We start from the raw sequence: 19,908 nt of genomic DNA, 5'->3' as shown, positions 1-19,908 counted from the left end.
AAGTCATTCACTTCATTTCAGTGCTCGGCTTAATACAATTACGAGCCGAGCACCGCTGCCCATCTTGTTGTGATTACGCGTGTTTACACGGCAGAAGGGAGGTGTTTACTGTGGAAAGCGCCCCACTCACTAACCACCCACCATCCCCCCTTTTTTCCTGCCATTCATTTCGGAAGGGAAGGAAAAAGCCGTCACATTTATTTATTTCTGGAAAAAGGAGTTATGATGATGATGATGATGATGATCAGGATGATGATGATGAGGGTTCTCCAGCTGCCGTCACAACAGAGAGGCACCGTCCCCCCGGAGACGCGGCGCTCCGGCTTTGAGCGGAAAACGGTAATAACGTCTCGGCGCTGACACAATGAGACGTTTGTGCAAGAAGGGAGGCGGGATCAAAGGCGTTGATGACCGAAATGTGCGGCGACTTCATATTTTGCGATTGTGTAAATGACGCATGGTGGAATACTCAAAATAGGATGTGTGCAGATTTGTGTCTGTGACGGAGCTTCCTCATTCCCACTCGTCTTTGTGAGTGACATTTTGTGCTTAAAGGCCACATTTGATTGATCTGATTCCTACTATATTATTCCAGTCCAAAACGTCATTTTGCCAAATCCAAATGCGAGCCAAATGTGACATGAGTGTAACATAGAATAAAAACACAGTTGTCGAGTCTGTCGACTCGCTCTCACGCAAGCGATGGAGCACAGATTACAATGGATGTACTGCATTATTTATTCATTTATTTTGAACCATAAAAGCATGGTGTGATTGTCAAGGGAAAAGCTGTTTGATACAAAGATTGATAAGACACATACGAGAATAAAATTTTGATGGGCTGTTGGCAATTATACATCACCCCTTTCACTAATTGCACCCGTACTTTTAATATTTTTTATCGAACCATAAAAACATTGTGTGATGGTCAATGAAGAAGCCTTTTGCCACAAAGATAGCTGAGACATGGGGGAGTAAAAAGGAGTGAATGGGGATTTGTTTTAAGGGCTGTTATCAAATAGCCTTTCCACTGACTCAACCCGTACTGTAATATTTTTTACTGAACCACAAAAACATGTGATAGTCCAGAAAGAAGCAGTTTGTCACAAAGCTACAGTAGAAAAGACACAGGTAAGAATAAAGGAAAGACTCTGGCAATTTTGAGGGGCTGTTGACAATTATCGTTCGCTCTATTCATTGACTGCACCCGTACTTATAATATTTTTCATTGAACCATAAAAACATGGTGTGATTTTCAAGAAACAAGCAGTTCACCACAAAGATAGATGAGACACGGGTAAGAATAAAATATGTAGTGGGGATCATTTGAGGGGCTGTTGGCAATTATCGATAAACCCATTTATTGACGGAGACTCTCAGGCGAGAATAGCTTTCGAGCCTGAGGTTCATATGACATATTTAAAAATAGTTGAGTATTATTGTAAACAATGCCGTTCATTGGCGATTTGCTGCAAAACTAGTTGCAGATGATCGCCTACTCGAAGTTGGCGTACCCTCGTACTTTGCATGGCAGTTCAGTTGAGTTCGCAGACTTGTTGGGACCATCCACAAAGTTTTGTCCTCAAATTAAATTCTACTGGAATAACTCAGGTAAGGCAAATACTCTTAGGATTATTAGAAATCAAACTCTTATTTGTAAAAGAATACAATCTCTTTGTGTGTTGCACAATGGCGGCTTTTCAGTAATTGCGCCCGCAATCAGTCTCGCGAATTGCATGTGACTGCCGCACACAGCAAATCAAATCACTCGGTTTCCATTTGATATTGCTAAGGAGCCGCCCACCGCGGGCCTCGCCTTGTCTCGATAACGTCGGCCCACTAATCTTCCCCCCGTTGCCCGCGTTGGCTTTTCCAACCGCAGCACTCTGCTTTATTGGCGCGGCGTCACGCACGCGTTTTCGGACCACTGTTTACTCGGCAGAACGCCACTTGTTATCTCGGGCAACAAATGCTCGTGTCTTTACCAATCTTGTCCTGCTTTTGTCTCCTTTCCCTTTCCTCCCCCGCCTTCCTCGCGAGGAGCAGCCATTTAGCGTCAGGGTCAGGGTTATAATTGACAGCCACCACTAAACAAATCTGTCCGTCCCGGCGGTGGGTTGGCCCCCACCGCCCCCTTTGCTTCTCTAATCTAACTAATGCACCCTCGTGTGTACTGGAAAGTGAATTAAGCATCGAAAACTCAATACCTGATCCATCTGACGGAGCTGCCTGCGTGCGCATTAGCAGTTTCTCTGCAGCCTCTGTAATTGTATTACACAAGTTGGCCGCTCTAACGATCAGGCCTTACACACACTTATACACACTCTTCGCCGTCGTCGTTAATCGCCGCCTCCGGAGGCGTGCGCCAAAGCGGGGATGGCGAGGCGAGGAGTTCAAGCACGGCCCCCAGATGCCGACATGAAGTGAAATCAGGTCTTCTTTTTTTTGGAGCGCCATTGTCTTTTCCATCTGCCGAGTTGCCGTCGTCGGCGCCTTCCCGGCCTCTCCCGCTCTCCCGCTGTGTGGCCGGGCCTCTGGGTTTCTGCTTCCATGTCTCCCGCTGCCTGTTTTATGTGTGCTGTCAGCGGGCCTGGCTCTTTTCCGTACACCAGGCAACATGATAAGATGAGCTCACGCTCCTCTGCTTCCAGCTAATCTCCTTTGACCCATGCGACCATATGCGAGGCTTGAAAGCAAACATCTTTTCTTAAGTACGCTTTTGTCCCGCTGACTCCGATCTGTACGGTTTGCTTCGATGTATTTTTTTGTTGTTGTCCTGTTAAAGACCTAAATTGAAAGGAAACTTGCTTTTAAGTAGTTTGATTTAATTCATACCTGGTTGGTATTACTACCCTTCCATCGCGTTTTAAAATATAAAACACCAAGTTAAGTGTAGTCACATTATCTCACTGACACATATTCTTTATCTTCAGTGTTGTTCTGCGCCAAATCACCCAGTTAGTTTAACCAAGCAGATTTTGATTTGAATGGAATTTTGTGCACTTATTGAATGTTCAATGAATAGTTGATGGAAATCGGAGGTTTGGATACTTTGACTCCTTCTTGCTGAAACTTTTATAAGTTTTAAAGAACATGTGAAAGCTTATCTACCACAATATGTCAAAAATATGCACCGATCTTATAAAAATGATTGCAGTCCTTGTTGAATTTCCTTTCCAACACCTCTTTAGTGAAACTTGGCCCTGCAGTTCCTGAAATATAAGGGTTCATACAAAGGAGGCCACGCCCCTTTTTGCCTAAAATGCCAAAATTTGATAGCTTCCAAACCCCTGCTCCGATTAACCAAAATTGTGAGATGTAGAGTTGTGCCATCACTATCAACAAGCACACCAAGTTTCATTCAAATCTAAATCTGCTGATTAAAATGTTCAGATTATTTCGGTTGGTGATTTGTCATGGAACGACCCTTTTGCGAAGAACTACGACTATTACTGAAGCTTACAGAGTCAGCTGTGAAACCCTCCAAAGTCACCCTCTGAAATCTTGCCCAAGATTTTCCCAGAAGACTGGAAGCTTTTATATGACCACTTCATTGGCATCTTTATCACAGCAACGGACCTGTGAGATGCAGATGTAATGAAGCAATACTTTTGGTTGCAGGGACATTGCTGCACCTCGGCCCGCGTAAAGACTTTACTGGAGCAACGTGCGCGCACTTTATCGCCAGCAGCTCCGCACGGAAGGGGTCAGACGGGGAGGGGAACAAAAGGACCGAGCGGGTGATTAAAAGCGTTGTTGTGTTGATTTGCTGCGCATGTTGCCATGCGAGCAACCATTTGGCTCGCCCTCGCTAATGGAGACTTCGACTCGGGGAAAACCAGGGCGAAGCTGTTTAAAAATGTTATTCCCTCCTAACAGGCTGATTTATAATGATGAGTCGCCGACTCCTTGCGGCCCGAGAACGGGACGGGGACAAAGAGTTCCGGGAGGGGGCGATGGGTACAAGGGAGGTTAAATATAGCAAAGACTGCGAGGGAAGCGGCCGGAGGCATGGGAGAAACCAGGGGTTCGATGCTGAAAGATGACCTCTGCGTTTAGCCCCGCTGAAGGCTGGCTGACCTCCGCGTAACCACCAAGCCCCCCCCCCACCCCCATCGTATTCGTACCTCCCATTCTGGGCATGGTGACACCCTACCTGCCAGATGATACTCCTTGATCCTGCCATCCCTGAGAAGAAAACCGGTTTGCGCGCATGTATTAAATGAAATCCCTCAGGGTGAACTTGTCATGGAGTCGGTCATCAGATACGCCCCTGCACATCGCTGTGCCTGTGATGAAGAGATGGGCCGGGCCGCTTTATCACGATGATCTGAAAGGTCACTCCATCATTGTCAGATGTCACTGCAGGACCTCTGCGTGGTGTTGCGGGGAGGCTGGAGGGTCTCGGAAGGTTGAGGAGACCTCCCCTTCCAAAACACCCAATACGAGAATGGCGAATGGTACTGCATTAGCCCTGTTTCCACTTCGGGACGTCCTCTCAGCTGGCCCGCTCGTGGCTGTCTCCACTCGCGGAGTACGACCCATTTCGCAATGTCACGAGTTTCGATCGGCACGTAATCGCCGTGCGATAGTTTCTCCCGTGACGTCACCCAAGCACTGCATGAAAATAAGATATTTTTTAGCCAATCAACGCTGGAGCCCGATCGGGAATTTATTGGGCCAGCGGAGTACGTACCCTCGAGTAGGACCTCCGCTCTTCCCCGTAAGTTCCTGTAAATGTGGCCCAGTTGGGGAAGGCTCCCGCAGTGGAGACACGCACATACGAGGCTGGTCCCGTAAATTTACCTCAAAGTTCTTGCGGTGGAAACAGGCCCATTTATATAGCGCTTTTCCTTAGCGCTTAGAAGGCCCTCAAAACGCTTTACATTCGACTACTGATGACGCAGCATTAGAACCGGGGGTTCAGTATCTTGCTCAAGGATACGTGTCTCAATGGCATGGGATCGAACCCACAACCTCTGGGTTGGCCATTCTACCACACCTACGCTGTGACCAAGCAGATTGGGTTGATGTTATGGGATCACAATTAAATGATCATTCCCGCCCTACGAGTAGTCTAATATTTCTATTCATCAAATTGTACCAGTTTTGGGATGTCAACGTTTTAAGCTTCCACTTTGATTCAAGTGCCAAATGCAGTACTTTTTCCTCTATTACTTTTTCCAACTTCACATTTTAAAAACAACACTTTTACAGTCCTCCTCACATCATTTCGATCATTTGTTGGATCCCACGCTTGCCAAGTAACCTGTTTACATTACTGCAAGTCCTACGGTGACATGATTAAACGGCGAGCGAGTCCATTTAGAAGCGGAAAGGGAGTTGCTGGGGATGAGCCAAAGCAAACGGGACTTTTGTGTTTTGCAGTTTGATTCATTCATTTGCTTTCGGGAGGGCCGCAGATGGTTTGTACTGAGGAGCTCCAACAACATATTCAATTGTTGTATTTTATTATGTGTCACAATCTGATTTGAGTTAGTCAAAACAACAAGTTAACGACTGGAGTTCTTTTTCAGTCACATTCTGGCCCTTTTTTTAAATGTAGCTTCGTGTCAATAATAATGCGCAGATACAAGACACATTTGTGGGTGGGGCCTGAGCAGCAACCTTGAAAGAGTGTTTAGACCTTTTTGATGTTAAAAAGCAAGATTTATGCGTTTTTGTGAAATGCTGTGAAATGCACCATTTGCCAAATAAAAAAATTATCCGCACAAACATCAGGCCTGGTTAAAAAACAAAACAAAAAGTGACGCAAAAAGTGTAAATGTCACTTTTGCCCGAAGTGCGTGGAATTTATCCTGAGGGCACAATGGTGGAAGTGAGAGTATTGGGACAGGGCCTTTATGACGCAAACGGTAACCGGAAACAGCGTAGGTGTGTGACTTACGGAAGTCCGTGGCATATACCCCATAAATGGCTCATTAGCGCCCCCTACATTTTTTTTATGAAGCAGCCCCAGTTGTACGTTTCACATAAATCCACGGAAATCAAGAACCACATAAAACGGCCCAAGGCCTACAGGAAGTCCTTCGTTTGGAATTTTGTTTCAAATTTGGCCTCATTGTTGATCTTTTATAGAGATCATATTTGAACAGACTCCTCCTAGAGATTTTATCCAATCGTCTTGACATTTTGGGGGTTTCATCTGAAGATGTTTAGGATGAAAAGCTGAGCAAAGCTTTTGATTTTGTTGAACACTGTTGCCGTGACAACACGCTGTTTAGCATGAAAAATGATTTTGATGGTGTAATGGTGCTCTGTTGCTTGGTAAAAGTTCATCTTTGCCATCCATCCCGTTTTTGCCCATTCCAACTACATTCTGCCCTCCTCGGATCTGGCTTCTGTTGGTACCTCCGTAGGGATCAACAGGATTCCTAATTAAGCGCATTAAATATTGTTATTGAGCTTGTTAAATCTCACTCTGACACTGGCACGGCTTTTAGTGTCTAACTTTACTAATTCATACGCACACACATTTACAAACATGCACAAGTCACCCGCATTAGGTGCTTTCATGGGTGTAATTAAAGTGCTCAATAAAGCCTGCGGTTCTCTCTTCAGAGGGGAAGAAATGGGGAGTGTGGAGTTTGCAAACAATACAAGGCAACCATTATTTTCTCATGCAGTTGTTGGGGGTGGTTAAGAAAATATAGTATTTCATAATACTGTGATTCTCATACTAACTGTGTGCCTCCTTGACCCTGTTCCCAGCAGACACATCAATTCCAAATATTTTTCTTTGGCTGCGAACACGAACAGTATCCCACCGTTATCCCGCCATGATTTGGGGGTCTTCAGGGGCTCCTCTCCCCACCTGAATCAGTCTTTTGACGCCGAGCGGCCTTGACACCCGACAATGTGGCCTTTGACAGCCCTCGTCCGCGTCCAGAACACACACGAATGTTGTTTTCCTTGATGGCTTGCACTTCCTCTTTAGTTACCTTCAGCGAGACGCTGATGTTTTGCTTGCGTGTGTGAAAACAGGCAACCAATTTCCACAAGGATATGAGCCATGAATGAGATCAACTGGATTAACCGAATAATCACTTGTCAAAGTTTGGCCTTGGCGGAGGTCCTTGGAATGCTGAATAAAAAAAATCATTGTGGATCTATTTATATATAACTATCATACAATGAACTCAGTTATCTGAGTTGTATTTACTTCCAAGCACTAAATCTGGAAGCGAGAAGTTTTGAGAATTGTTTCTATAAGAAAAAACGATGCCAGTAAAGCTTGTCCGTTTTTTTTAACACTTGTATTGTAAAAGAAAATTCCATTCAATGATCAAAGAAAGCCATTAGAGCAGTCTGTGATTCTAAATAAACTTTCTATTTGATTTTACATCAATTCCAGAAGTGTCTGTTAAAAGCTTTGTAGAATATAGTAGAAGCAGAAGTAGAAAAATGAGAATAATCGCGATTAATTATGAAAAATATGCAATTAATTAGTTAAAATATTTTAATCATTTAATCATTGTGCACGCACCCGAACAATACTTGCTGTATGTCGCCTTTTCATACTGCCCGAGGTGAGCAAGGCGCGCACACCAGAAGGAGCAGCACAGAACAAATTAAACTCAATTAGCCACTACGAAGAACAATCAATGTGAGAGATTCCTCAATCCCATTTATGTAAAAAAAATAAAATTTAAATAAAATAATTTATACTTGGCAAGGACATTCAGTCAAAGGACATTTCTAGTCTAAACAGACTTTTTCACCACGGGCCATCTGGTGACATATACTGTATAACGGAACTAGAGATTAAATCCATCCATCAATGAATATCATTAATATCCCTTCTGCGTTCATGGAACGTCACCACTATGTAATGCCGTGTTGAAATGTGGCGGCCTGATTCAAACAACAGATTTGAGTCAGGCCGTTGGGAAACATCAATGTGGTCCTCGCGATCTGTCACCTTCTCACTTGCGGTTTGTACCAAAAGAGCGTCACTCCATCAGAAAAGCGGCTCGTAAAACGTATGTACGCCAGTGGCCGTTATTTGTCAGAGCATTTGACAGGTAATCAGTGGCAGCGTATATGTGCAATGCTTCATTCTGAGGAAATCTCAATCAGTCACGTTGTGATTAAAAACAAAAGTTGCTGTTTAAGGGCTCGTTTTTCCCCCCAAAGCGCCATCCTCCACATTGCCAAGTAAATTCGTCAGCTGTCGTGGTTTTTCCTAGGTTGGCTCCGCTGCAATTTTTATCATTTCTCTTGACGTGAAATATATTTCGTTGCCGCTAAGAAAAATAATCATGTCAGGAAATTAAAAAATATAAATAAATATGTATGCCCCCCCCGCCACCTCCACCACCACACAAAAAGCTAATGCATCACAAAAAATGAACCCTTGTCTTCCCAAACTATTTTTCAAAGATCTTAGAGCCATGAGTGACGCAATGCATAAAACAATCCAGTCTCTTAATCTTGAGGCAACATAAAGCTGCACGACTCCTGCAAAGTGAGGAATTTTACATCATTAATGGATTTATTCTCAAGCTATTTTCAACACAATGCATTAAAATAACAGGATGTGGAAACCAACTAATAGCATCAAAAATATTAAATTGACCATATTTGGATGTACGAGGCGTCCCCTTATTTTTTTTAATTTACTCTGGCCATCCTGCGACGGATCTATTAGCCTTAATTAGCACGAGCCCCGCTGTAATTTGGGCCACGACATTTTACTGAGGCTGACGAAGCTCGACAGAGGTGAAACTTCGCCCCCGGGGCCGTGACCTTCCTCATCTAATGAGATCACACGAGACCACAATGTTTTCTCCACTACGCCGTCGACCAAAAATGAGACATCACAATATAGATGTGTGTTGACAATCCTAATAATGTCCGAGCTTTTTCACAATGCGGCCAAAGAATGGAGAGCGCAAACGCCTCCTTACGGACTTAGAAACATTTGTCACCATTAAGATAAAACTATTGATTTGGCATCAGGAAAATTTACGGCAGCTGATAAATCAAGCAAAGGGCCAAGATCATGGATCTTATTAGCTAAAAGGAGTGAAAGTGTTATCCACTGAAAATCCAGCGCAACCTTGAAGGTTGAACACAGAATGCTGGTCAAAATTATGGAACATAAATATTGGCCAGGAGAAAAATCTCCTGCTATTAGGGACCAAGCTTTACAGCTATTGGCTAAATTAAATACAATACAATAAAATAATAATAAACCCAGTGTATCATCTCTCCAATAATTTTATTTTAGGTAAGGATGCATTATTATAAAAATAAAGTCGTTTTTTTTTTTCAAGAACATAAAGTGTATTTTTAATATAATAATATAATATAATATAGACTTTTTTTTAATAGCAGAGCTTAAGGCAACATTTTTTTCAGGATAAAAAAATTTGATATTACAAGAATAAAGTGTATTTCTGACATTCAATTATAAACAATTTTTTTATTCCTTGTTCAACCGTGACTGTAATATAGTAATATTTTGAATTTATCTGGAAAAAAGGAACATTTTTAGCCTAACAAAATCACTTTGCTTTTCGCTAAGAAATATGACTTCATTGTAAAAAAAAAACCAAAAAAAGGGAACTTTTTCATTCCTATCGAATTTATAGGTTTAGGTGGTAGTAATGTTCAATGTTTCAATTTTTTGTTCAATCAATCAAAATTGACTGCATACTCCTTGTAGACAAGAAGTTCCTGGTTCCTTGGCGGAGGTAACAACACTCTCAAATCAACCTCTCTGACGCAGAATGCTACACCGTGATTAGGGCTGATATTATAGTAAGAGTTTAATGCACGCCTGTCATAGCCTCCCTGGGGAAGGGTGGGGGCACCAGTTTGTTGACGTGATGGGTCCCGTCCAAGCGAGGATGTGGCCAGTGGCACAAGAGCCGCCCTGGCGCCTCCTGTGACTCACTGCCACGTGGCCGGCCGGCTATTAAGAACTATTGTTTGTTGTTCTTCCCTTAGTTGAGCATGTGCCGCTAAAACGACTAACCTGGGGCTGACCTCTCCTGGAGCATTTCCTTCTAATTGGTGCCTCTAAGCTCCTTCGACAGCCAGATGTTCAGTAGCCCCTGTTACACTACCTTATCGTCCTGTTCAAACTAACCTCTGACTGCCAGGTGTCTTTTTTACTCTGGAACTGCTGGAAAAGATTGAGACAACCTATATTTTGCCTCTCTGCTTTTTGATATATTGCAAGAAGTGGCACAGAGAGGTCACTGCTGAGTCAACTCTTTTGTGTGTGTGTGTGTGTGTGTGTGTGTGGGAAGGATAATTTAGAGTAACAGTCATGTTGCAGACAGGCTGGCTCATCAAATGCTCATTTCCAGCACGGTAAATGTCAAATGGCTAGCCATGGCCTTCGGCGGTGACTCTGCGGCACTTTGCCCTCGAAAAAGGCACATTTTAAGGCCTTTCGAAGTCTGAAATTTGGTACAAGGGGTTGAACCAACTGGTCGGCTATGGAGGACTAAAACTGCCAAAATTCAAAATAAATAAATGACTAAAAGTGAAAATAAAAACGGATATAAAAATATATGATTTGAAAATTAAATTTAAAAAAATATATAAATGGAAATATAAACAACAATATATACATACATAAATAAATACATTTGTATTTCATTTTTTTAATTATATTTTTTATAATCGTTTTTATTTTCACTTCACTTTTCTGTCATTTACTTATTTATTTATTTAGTCATTTATTCATTTTTAATTTTGGCAGTTTTGGTCCAGACTGCCAGGACGAAATGTTATTCAAATGAGGGGGCGGCCCTAAGCGTGTCTTGGGTTGGACTCCGCCGTTGCAAACTGCCTTTCAATGGTGGAGTGAGCGGCTCGGCGAACAAGGAAGTCTCGCCGGCTTGCATTGGAGAACTCCACAACAAGTCGAGGTGACAGTGGACCAGCTCTCCATGCAAGTCGGCGAGACTTCCTTGTTTGCTGGCCTGCTCACTCGACTTGTTGGTTATTTCCCAAAAAAAATCAGTGATTCAATCCCTATTGGGTTCTTTGGTTTACAAAGGTACTGACACACCTTACAAAACTGTTAATGGAGTCAGGTTTTCAAAATAAGACTTTAAAGGAAGGTTTGGCTTCCATGCATGATTTTTCACGCTATCATAATTTGCATTGAGAAATTCAGCTGTCAGAATGTGTGGCTTTGGGGTTTAAAGGAGTAAGGGTTTAAATGTAAGATTTTAAAGGAGGTTTTGGCTTCCATTGCAGTGTTACAATTTTTTAAAGTTGTCTCAAAATTGCATTGAAAAATTCAGCTGTCAAAATGTGGGACTGGGTTTTTAATGAGTTAGGGTTTCAAAGTAAGGTTTCAATGGAAGTTTTGCCTTTTATGCATGGTTAAGATTTTTTACAGTTGTCACAAAATTGCATTGACAAATTCAGCTGTTAGAATGTGTGACTGGGTTTTAAAGGAAATCTGGGTTCAAAGAAAGATTTCAGAGGGTTTGGCTTCTATGTAGCATGACAATATTTAACAGATTATTTCACAAAATTGAGTTGTCAGAATGTGGACTGGGTTTTAAATGAGTTAGGGTTTCAAAGTAAGTTTTCAGAGGAGGGTTTGGCTTCCATGCAGCACCACAATATTTAACAGTTGTCACAAAATCGAGTTGTCAGAATGTGTGACTTTGGGTTTTGAAGGAATCAGGGTTGGTGCACTTAAAAGTTAAGGTACAGCTGTACTAGGGTTACCTAATCTTATAAATTGATGTCTTTGGTTAGCATCTTCAAGATAATTCTTATCCAGACTCGTGTTATTGCAGTTGAAGACGCTTAGAAATAGTAAGCCTGCAAGCGCCAGGTCATGTCCGCCACTATCAGTGGTCCTTTGAATCTTCCCACCGCATCCTTAGCTCCAGCGGTCCGAAGCTCATATTGCAGTCCCTCTGACCGCTCTGCTTGCCTTTGATAGCCAGGCCCGTTTGCATCGCCGAGTCCTGGGGGCTCAGCCGTGCTCAGGCACCCCCACTCCAATCTCCCCCTCCCCTCCCCTCCCCTCCCCTCTCCTCCCCTCCCCTCCCCTCCCCTCCCCTCCCTTAGAAGCAGCTAGAGGCGAGCGAAGGGAAAATGTTCCAACACGGGAGACGAACGCCGCTAACGCTTGACGGGGTGTCCGGTCTCCTTCAGAGAGCTTCTTTGCATTCATAAAAAAAATGTTTGTTTGGATATCGAAATAAAGTCTGAACTCAGCCCCCTTCTGACAAGAAGGCTGGTTGGAGATAAAACGATTGGTTTTAAACCAGGTAGCAAAGCAGCTAACCCAGATGCTGTGATGGGTTGTAGCAGATGAATCAAAAGCTCTAGTGGGCAAACCATCCTCGAGTAAATCCACCTTGCGTCTCCCTGGCAGCTTAGATCAAGAAAAATGGAGTTGTGAGTGTTATTTATTGCCCTTTTTTTTTCTTTTCTCCCCCTCCTCAGCCACTACCATATGTCTTGATGCTCTTCTGGAGTTCATGTGATGTGCTTCCGAGACTTCTCGCTTTGACCAGACCGACGCTGGCAGCCGCCGGTCGAGTGGTGCGGAGAGACCGCTGCGTAATGAATAGAGGGCACGGCTCACTATTTGGCAGCGTTGGGGATAAGGGAGGCGCGTTTGTTGTTAACTTTCGGCAGAGGCGAGAATGATGACACGCTGGTGCTTTCACCAGCCAGTAATCAACACTCATTATATTTATTGAACCGTCCCGGAAAGCCAGCTGCTGTCACTGTATGCGCGCGTGTGCGCGCGTGTGCGCGTGTACTGTATGACCATCCGGTACGTAATTATCAGACCTTTTCCTAATTAATGAGCGTGGCCATATGCAAGCAGTGTTTTCCCAATTAAGGTTTCACTGAGACTTGCTTAACGAGCCCTCGCCACTTGCGGTCTTATAATCTTACAATGATAATCGGGCGGAATTTGAGCATTTTCACTTCCTCTGGGTCAAAGTCAGGCTTGATTTATCGGATGTCTCTGAAAGATCATCCGGATGGTGTGGCGATTGTTCCTCCCCCGTCTGCTCAGAAAATGATCAGGTTGAGGATCGTAAATGGTAAACCTGTTTAATATTTTGTATGTGGAATCATTATGTGTTTGATCAACACCAAAACATACTGATAATCGGGCCAAATTTGAGCATTTTTCCTTTCCTTTGGATCAAAGTCAGTGAAAGACAGATTGTCTTGTGTCCCTAAAAGATGATCCTGAGTGATTATCCTGCGGTGTTGTGATTATTTCTCCCCGATCTGCTCAGAAAATGATCAGGCTGACGATCGTACATGGTAAAACTGTTCACTATTTTGATGAGGTATTATTATGTGCGTGGTGAACACCAAAATATACTGATAATCGGGCCTAATTGGAGCATTTTTTTCCCTTCCTCTGGATCTAAGTTGGTAAAGGCCAGATGTCTGATGTCTCTAAAAAATGATCCTCAGTGATTATCCTGTGGCGTTGTGATTATTTCTCCCGATCTGCTCAGATAATGATCAGGCTGAGGATCGTAAACGGTAAACCTGTTCAATATTTTGATGGGGAATCATTATGTTGTTTGACCAACACCAAAACATACTGATAATCGGGCCTAATTGAAGCATTTTCCATTTTGGGATCAGCATGCCAATTTTACTTGGAAAAATCGAACTGATTTTTCTTTTCCAAATTGTTCCCCAGTGTGATTGCATATTAAATTGCAATAATGAGGAAAAATAATAATCATAATCATTCATCACTAAAATATGAGCAAACAGCAAAGAAAAAATGTTTCTCATAGTGCCCACTGTGTTGTTGGCAGCCTGTTTCCGTATACATCCCGCCCCCCCTCTTGCCATGCCATATTTTCGCTTTGCCATGGCGAGAGTTCCCGGCATGAAGGTCCGGCCCGCGCTCCACTTCCCCCAAAGGCCCCCCCCCCCCACCCCCTTGCTCGGTGGCCCGGCCGCACGGCGGGAGCAGGCTGCTCACCTCTGAGGGCAGCTGGCGTGCCTGATGGCCCCATTCATCAGACCTGAGGACCCGGGGCTTCATGATGGGATGTCGGCGAGGGGAGGGGGGAGCTGCATTGCGGGGCGCTGTTGTTGACTACTTTGGGATAGTTATTGAATAAGCCATGATGACAGGCAAAGCAGCCCTTTCAAGTCCCCTCTGCGTGAGATGGCGTTGATGTCGGAAGGCGGGAGGGTGAGAGCGAGGAAAATAAAGGGCGTCCTTGGTTAATGGCGGCCTCCAACGTACGAGCTTTCGAGGTCGCAAATGGCGCATGATGAGCTGCAGTAGTTGGCTGAAGGAAGGCACATGCAGTTAAGAAGGTTTTTCATTTGTTTTGTTTTAATCAGCCGAGAAGTGACGAGTTCAAACGCGAAAGCCGACAAGCGGCGTTTAGACACGAATAGAACGCCTGCTAACACCTGCGAGCATAACTAATTATTTACATCCTATCCAGGCATCCTGTTTTTTTTTTCCATTCATGAAAATGTCTGTTTTTATTTCTTTTTTAAATCGTGGGGGGATAATATTCCAAGAAAAAACTCGCAAATATGCCACTTTATAAAGTTGCAATTTTTTTTGTGAGGTCATAAATTTGCGAATTTATAAAGTGGCAAATTTGCGACTTTATATTTTTGAAGTCATGCGATTAATTACGATTAAAAATTTGAATCGCCGGACACCCCTAATTTATACGTGGCCCTAATACGGTGTCGTACTGTTTTGAGAGTTCATGTGAGCAATTCCAACAGCTTCCAAAATGGCATCAATGGAGATTTTTTATTTATTTTTTGCTTTTGGAAGAGGAAGACGCAAAAACATGCTTTGGATAGCCCAAATTGAGGGCTTGCAACATGAAAAGTAAAATAGCAGATTGCCGTCCAGCGAAGACCGATGACCTGCCTTGGGCGAGGGCCCGACGCTCGAAAAGCCTGACGACTGAGTGACAGAATTCCTCCCGAGGTTGGCCTTTAACGCAAACACACAATCAGGGCCGCACACTGGGGCCATTGAGCGTCCCGGCAGGGGGAGATGACGCGGCCTACGGGCCGAGGGGTTCGGGGGACGAGATGGGGTGGGGGAGGTGCCCCGAGGCCGCTTGAGGTCTCGCCACAGCCACCAAAAAGGCCGCCGCTAAACTACCGGCATGGGAAAATCCTGGCCTGCACTTTCCGCACCCTGCGCCGCATTCAAGGTTAACAGTAGCCCGTCATTGTGCGACTCTGTGTGTCGGTGCGAGATTGAGAGATTCCCTTGACCCTGGCCCTGCTCCGCAGCTGTTGAACCGTGGAGCAAAGCCGTAAGCCAGAGAAAGAAGGAGAAAGAGATGCAGTGATGAGAAAAGTTGAATGTAGTCCCCGGGGGCACAGCCAATGACTCACTGACATCCTCTTGGCGAGACCCACCCGGAACAATTCTGCCACATTTTACGGCCCGCATTTATCTTCCGCTGCTTTGTGTGAGACCTTTTATGCTAAGTTCTCAAATGAGGACTCTGAGTGTAGCATTGGTTTTATATTAGTATGTCACTCCAGACCCTGTACATATTAAATTTGAAATGAATGATGAAGAACGCAAAATTGTGTTGTTTTTTTTTGGTTGATGCCATTTCCGATTTTTGGCATCATAAAACTCCAATTACCGATTAATCGGACGATTATTTAAAAAAAAAAGAAGAAGTATTTTATAGTTCCTTATTGCTCATAAAGACATGAATTATAGTCAGAAAAGTTGTCCTAGTATTTAACTTTACAACAGCGAGAAAAAATTGCTGTTTTGGCAGACTTTTTTTAATATATATATTAAAAAAAAATCCTAGGGGGCGAATATTTGATTGCTGTCATCTTTGTCTTATTTTGTTATGTGTTAATGTGTTTGTTTTTATCTGAAAAAAATGGCCAGATTTTAAAAGAGCCATAGTCAGTTGATTAATTGGTTGGGCCCTAAAAATCATAAATCAGAAATGCTATTTATCAAGAAACTAATTTCAAGACCAAACCTCAAAATGATCGTCAAACTATCGCTGCACTGCGCCCGATTCCCTGGAAGGAGTTTGTCTAACTAAAAGCCATGGACCGATAAATCAACAACTAATCAATTACCAAATTCAATTATTTTGATAATCGATTAATCATTTACAGCCAATGTTGAAATTAAGATTGTCCAAATCCTTGGAATTTCAGATGCTTAACAGTAAATATTCTCAGATTTCTGTAATTCTCCATGAAAGCGGATGGATTATCTTTGTGCTAATTGAAACAAGACATTTGCTCCTTTGACTTTGGAAAACGACGATCGATTTATAGATTTATCAAGAAAATAAGAATCAAAGCATTGATGAAAGCCAATCCTCGAAATTCAGTTTCTGCTCTGTCAATTTGAAATAATATCCTGTTTTGAAAAAAAATAAAATGGAAATGTATTTTGTTTTTTTTTATCTGATTCATCTAAAAAAAGAAAATCTCTATATTAATGTATTATTCATATAAGCGTTATTTTCAGCCCTAGTTACGATTAAGAGTCTCTCTAATGAAGTGAATGTTTATGTTTTTGGACTCGAGATTCAAACCTGAAAATGCACTAAACCATAGGACACCGCGCTGACCTCTACAAGTCATTTGAATCTTAACACTTTTAATAGAAAGATTCCTTGTTTACTCAGTTAAATAACAATAAATCCATTTATGTAAATTTGTTCCACATGGTTATTTAGTTACCGTAAACGGCATTTAACAAATAAAATTGGATTTTTGCACTGCGCTGACCCGACAGCAAAAACAGGAACTTGTTTTGAAAAGCCTTTTCCGTATACAAGTAGTTCTCTTCCAGCCAAATTTGCCCATGACAAACTCTGCAAACACAGCTGCGGGCATAATGAACACCTCTTGACAACATGTGCACAAACTCAGCCGCCGCTCGCTCCCAAAAGCATTTGCAGACACTCCAGCAGCCCCGAGTGTCGCTCCGCGGCCCGTCGTCCTCGCTCGTGTAATTATCTCGTCAATTAGCCCGGAGGTGGAAGGATATATGACACACTTGCCATTTTCTACCCCCCCCCCCCCCCCCCAACACACTTCCCCGCTTCCTACTGATTTCCAATGGCTGATAATTTTAGGTTTGCTCTTTCTGTGTACGCTGACAGCCTTCCTGTTATTTCCGCGACGACTGATTAGCTCTCACATTCACAACTGTGGACAATTTTAACCTCAACTCAAAATCAAAAACGGTGCAATCCGTTCTTTGGTAAAATGGAATCATCTGACATGAACCAGGAAGTAAACTGCTAACTAGCGAACGCTATATTATTTATGTGGTTGTTACTAACATATCTATGAGATTCGTTTTTCAAAAATCATTTCCAGTTTAATACATTTTGTAGAAACTTTATTTGGACGTTGTTATTTACGTGGCGTAGAATGGCGGCAGGCTCTCTGCCAAGCAATGTGCTGGTAGCGTTCCTAAAGGGGCGATCAAAACTCTTGAATGTGTCTGGTGAATGACGAGAGCACGGCACGGAGGTGGGGTGACTCTCCTGATTGCATGTTGTTTCTTTAGGAACGCTACACATATAAAGAACGCAAGGTAAGCCTCCGTAGCGTTCCTAAAGAAATAATATGCGATTGGGAGAGTCACCCTCCCCCACGCGGTGCTCTCGTCACCAGACGCATTCAAGAGTTTTGAACGTCCCTTTAGGAACGCAACAGGCTTACCTTGCTTTCTTTATAGGCGTTCCACATTGTTCGGCAGAGAAACCTGCCGCCATTCTACGTCACTACGCAGTGAATGCGTTGCGGCGTAAATTACAATGGTGGCGTACAAATAAAGTTTCTACAAAATGTATTAAACTGGAAATGATTTTTCAAAAATGAATATCATAGTTATGTTAACAACAACCAAATAAATAATATAGAGCAAACTTGTCATGACGGCCGGGTTTCCTTTTAACTAATTCACTGCCAGCTTTTTTTGAAGCAGAGTTCCACATATTGATCTTTGGAGACCAACAAAATATTGTCAAAAGTACTGCCGGTATTGTGTACAGTGTACAAATGGTTAATATGGATGTAATTACACAGGCAATTCCCGGGATACCAAAAGTGGGCGTGACACCCAAACTTTGAAAAGGCCATAACACGAAAACCGTTTCAGCTGGGAGGCTCAAACTTCGGATTCTTTCTTTTGACATCATAAGCAGGGCCCGGCCGATTAATCGGCCTCCGATTATAATCAGCCGATTATTGCCCTTCAAACACCGGCCAAAAGGCAGATCGGCCTAAAAAAAAGCATATTGGTCAGGCCCTAATCATAAGGCACTAGAAAAACAAAAATCTGGCAAATTGAAGAGGTGTGACTTGGAATGACCGACTTGAAAACCGTACTTGGCGAATCCGTGGCAGTAATTAGTTAGATTCCAGTGGATGAATGTAAACAACCACGGCAGTGAATGAGTTAAACTGTGCCATTTGAGTTATTCTCCTCTTTTTTTTTTTATGTTTATTTTCTTCTGCATTCTGGGTCACATCTGCGTAGGCTCAGCGCTGACGACTAAGTAAATGATTCAGTCTGTTGTTTGTAACGCGTGTCGGGCAGCGTGGTCGTCGTCTTCTCTGCAATGTTTTGCTAGAATTCAAATTTTTGGGGGGTTCGACAGCGTCTCTCGGCTCCTCTTCCGGAACCCGGTCCTTATTGGAAAGCTAATAATAGTGTGATGAGATGAACAAGTGAGCCACTCTATTCATTTTTAACGACATGGTAAATGGGGAAGGAAAAAAAATGAACAGAAGTGGGAATGGAATTTTGAGAGATGAATGCCTCAATATATCCACCTGCGTCCAGCACGGTCATGAAAATGGTAATGCTGGAGATCTTTCACGGGTACCCCCCAGGACCTCCCGCACACACTGGCCCACAAACCTTGCCGCATCTTTTATTGTGCTAAGCAACGCATGCTTGGAAATGCGGCCGACTGTTTCTTAGAGACTTCTTTGAATAGAGACGGACAAAAAGTGCGCCCAGGCACAAAGTCGATAGGCGAAAACGGACTTGGCAGCTTGCTGTTTTCTCGAAATAATAGACTCATTAGTCGAGAGCTCCTGGTCGGGTATGTGCCGTCACATCCTGTTTGTGGAGATATGTGGTTATAGCAAATACAGGATCTCATTTAATATGTAGAGCGGTGGTTCAGCTAAAAATATTTACCAGTAATTGTAAGTTTGAGGGGTTCCTCAAGTCGAAGCCACGAAATGACCATGACGTTTCAAACAATGTCTCTTGGCCTAAAGAGGAGTAAAGTAGGTCACGACCCGTAGTAATCATTGTTTTTTTATGTGTGTAATTTATTTCTTAGAAGCCTATGAAGTGCTCATTTTATGATTTCAGAAAAAAAAAAATCCTCAAAGATGGCGGTCATTTGTCACAGTGTGTTGGTAGATGTGCAGGGATCAATGTGTGAGTTTGGGTTGCCAATAGAGCTGTCAAAATTAATCGGTTAATCGACAAGTAATCGATTATCAAATTAATCGACAACTATTTTGGGAATCAGAGTTTTTTTGGGGGGGGTGGGGTAATGGTACATTCCTGTCAGGTTCGGCTGTGTTGGATAGTGTGCAGCATTTGTCCATATACTCAAAAACGGTTAGTAACCCAATTATGGATAATTAAAAAAAAAATGGACTGATGCACATAATGGGTCACTTTGACCCAACTTTCTGGGCTGGGTTATTTTATACAAAATGACTCTTTTTTTTTTTTCTTTTTTTTTTTTCAAGTAAAAGGATCTGACCAATATTTATGAGTTGTTTTACATTAAAAGAAGGATTTCTTGACTGAAAGTTGGGTCAAATAGACCCAAAGAGATGATCGGCCCTTTTTTTTTTACCCATAGTTGGGTTATTTTTGACCCAACTGTT

At 42.9% G+C, this 19,908-nt stretch overlaps 1 protein-coding gene across 10 annotated transcripts in view; it reads left to right on the top strand.

Annotated features, from left to right (window-relative positions):
• The window catches only part of unc5cb (unc-5 netrin receptor Cb), a 144,603-nt gene that overhangs the window by 28,920 nt on the left and 95,775 nt on the right, over nt 1–19,908 (top strand). The window contains exon 1 of one of the 10 annotated variants that reach the window (XM_086096198.1): nt 319–339. The exons of the other annotated variants lie outside the window; for them this stretch is intronic. The gene's annotated coding sequence lies outside the window, so the exon portion shown is untranslated. Of the gene's footprint in view, nt 1–318; nt 340–19,908 lie in introns of those variants that run through there. 10 annotated transcript variants of the gene reach the window in all.

The sequence above is a fragment of the Leptonotus elevatus genome, chromosome 15, assembly GCF_054856555.1.
Source record: "Leptonotus elevatus isolate MCC_2025b chromosome 15, RoL_Lele_1.0, whole genome shotgun sequence".
In the NCBI taxonomy this organism is placed as follows: domain Eukaryota; kingdom Metazoa; phylum Chordata; class Actinopteri; order Syngnathiformes; family Syngnathidae; genus Leptonotus; species Leptonotus elevatus.
This window is presented reverse-complemented; position numbering and strand designations above follow the sequence as displayed.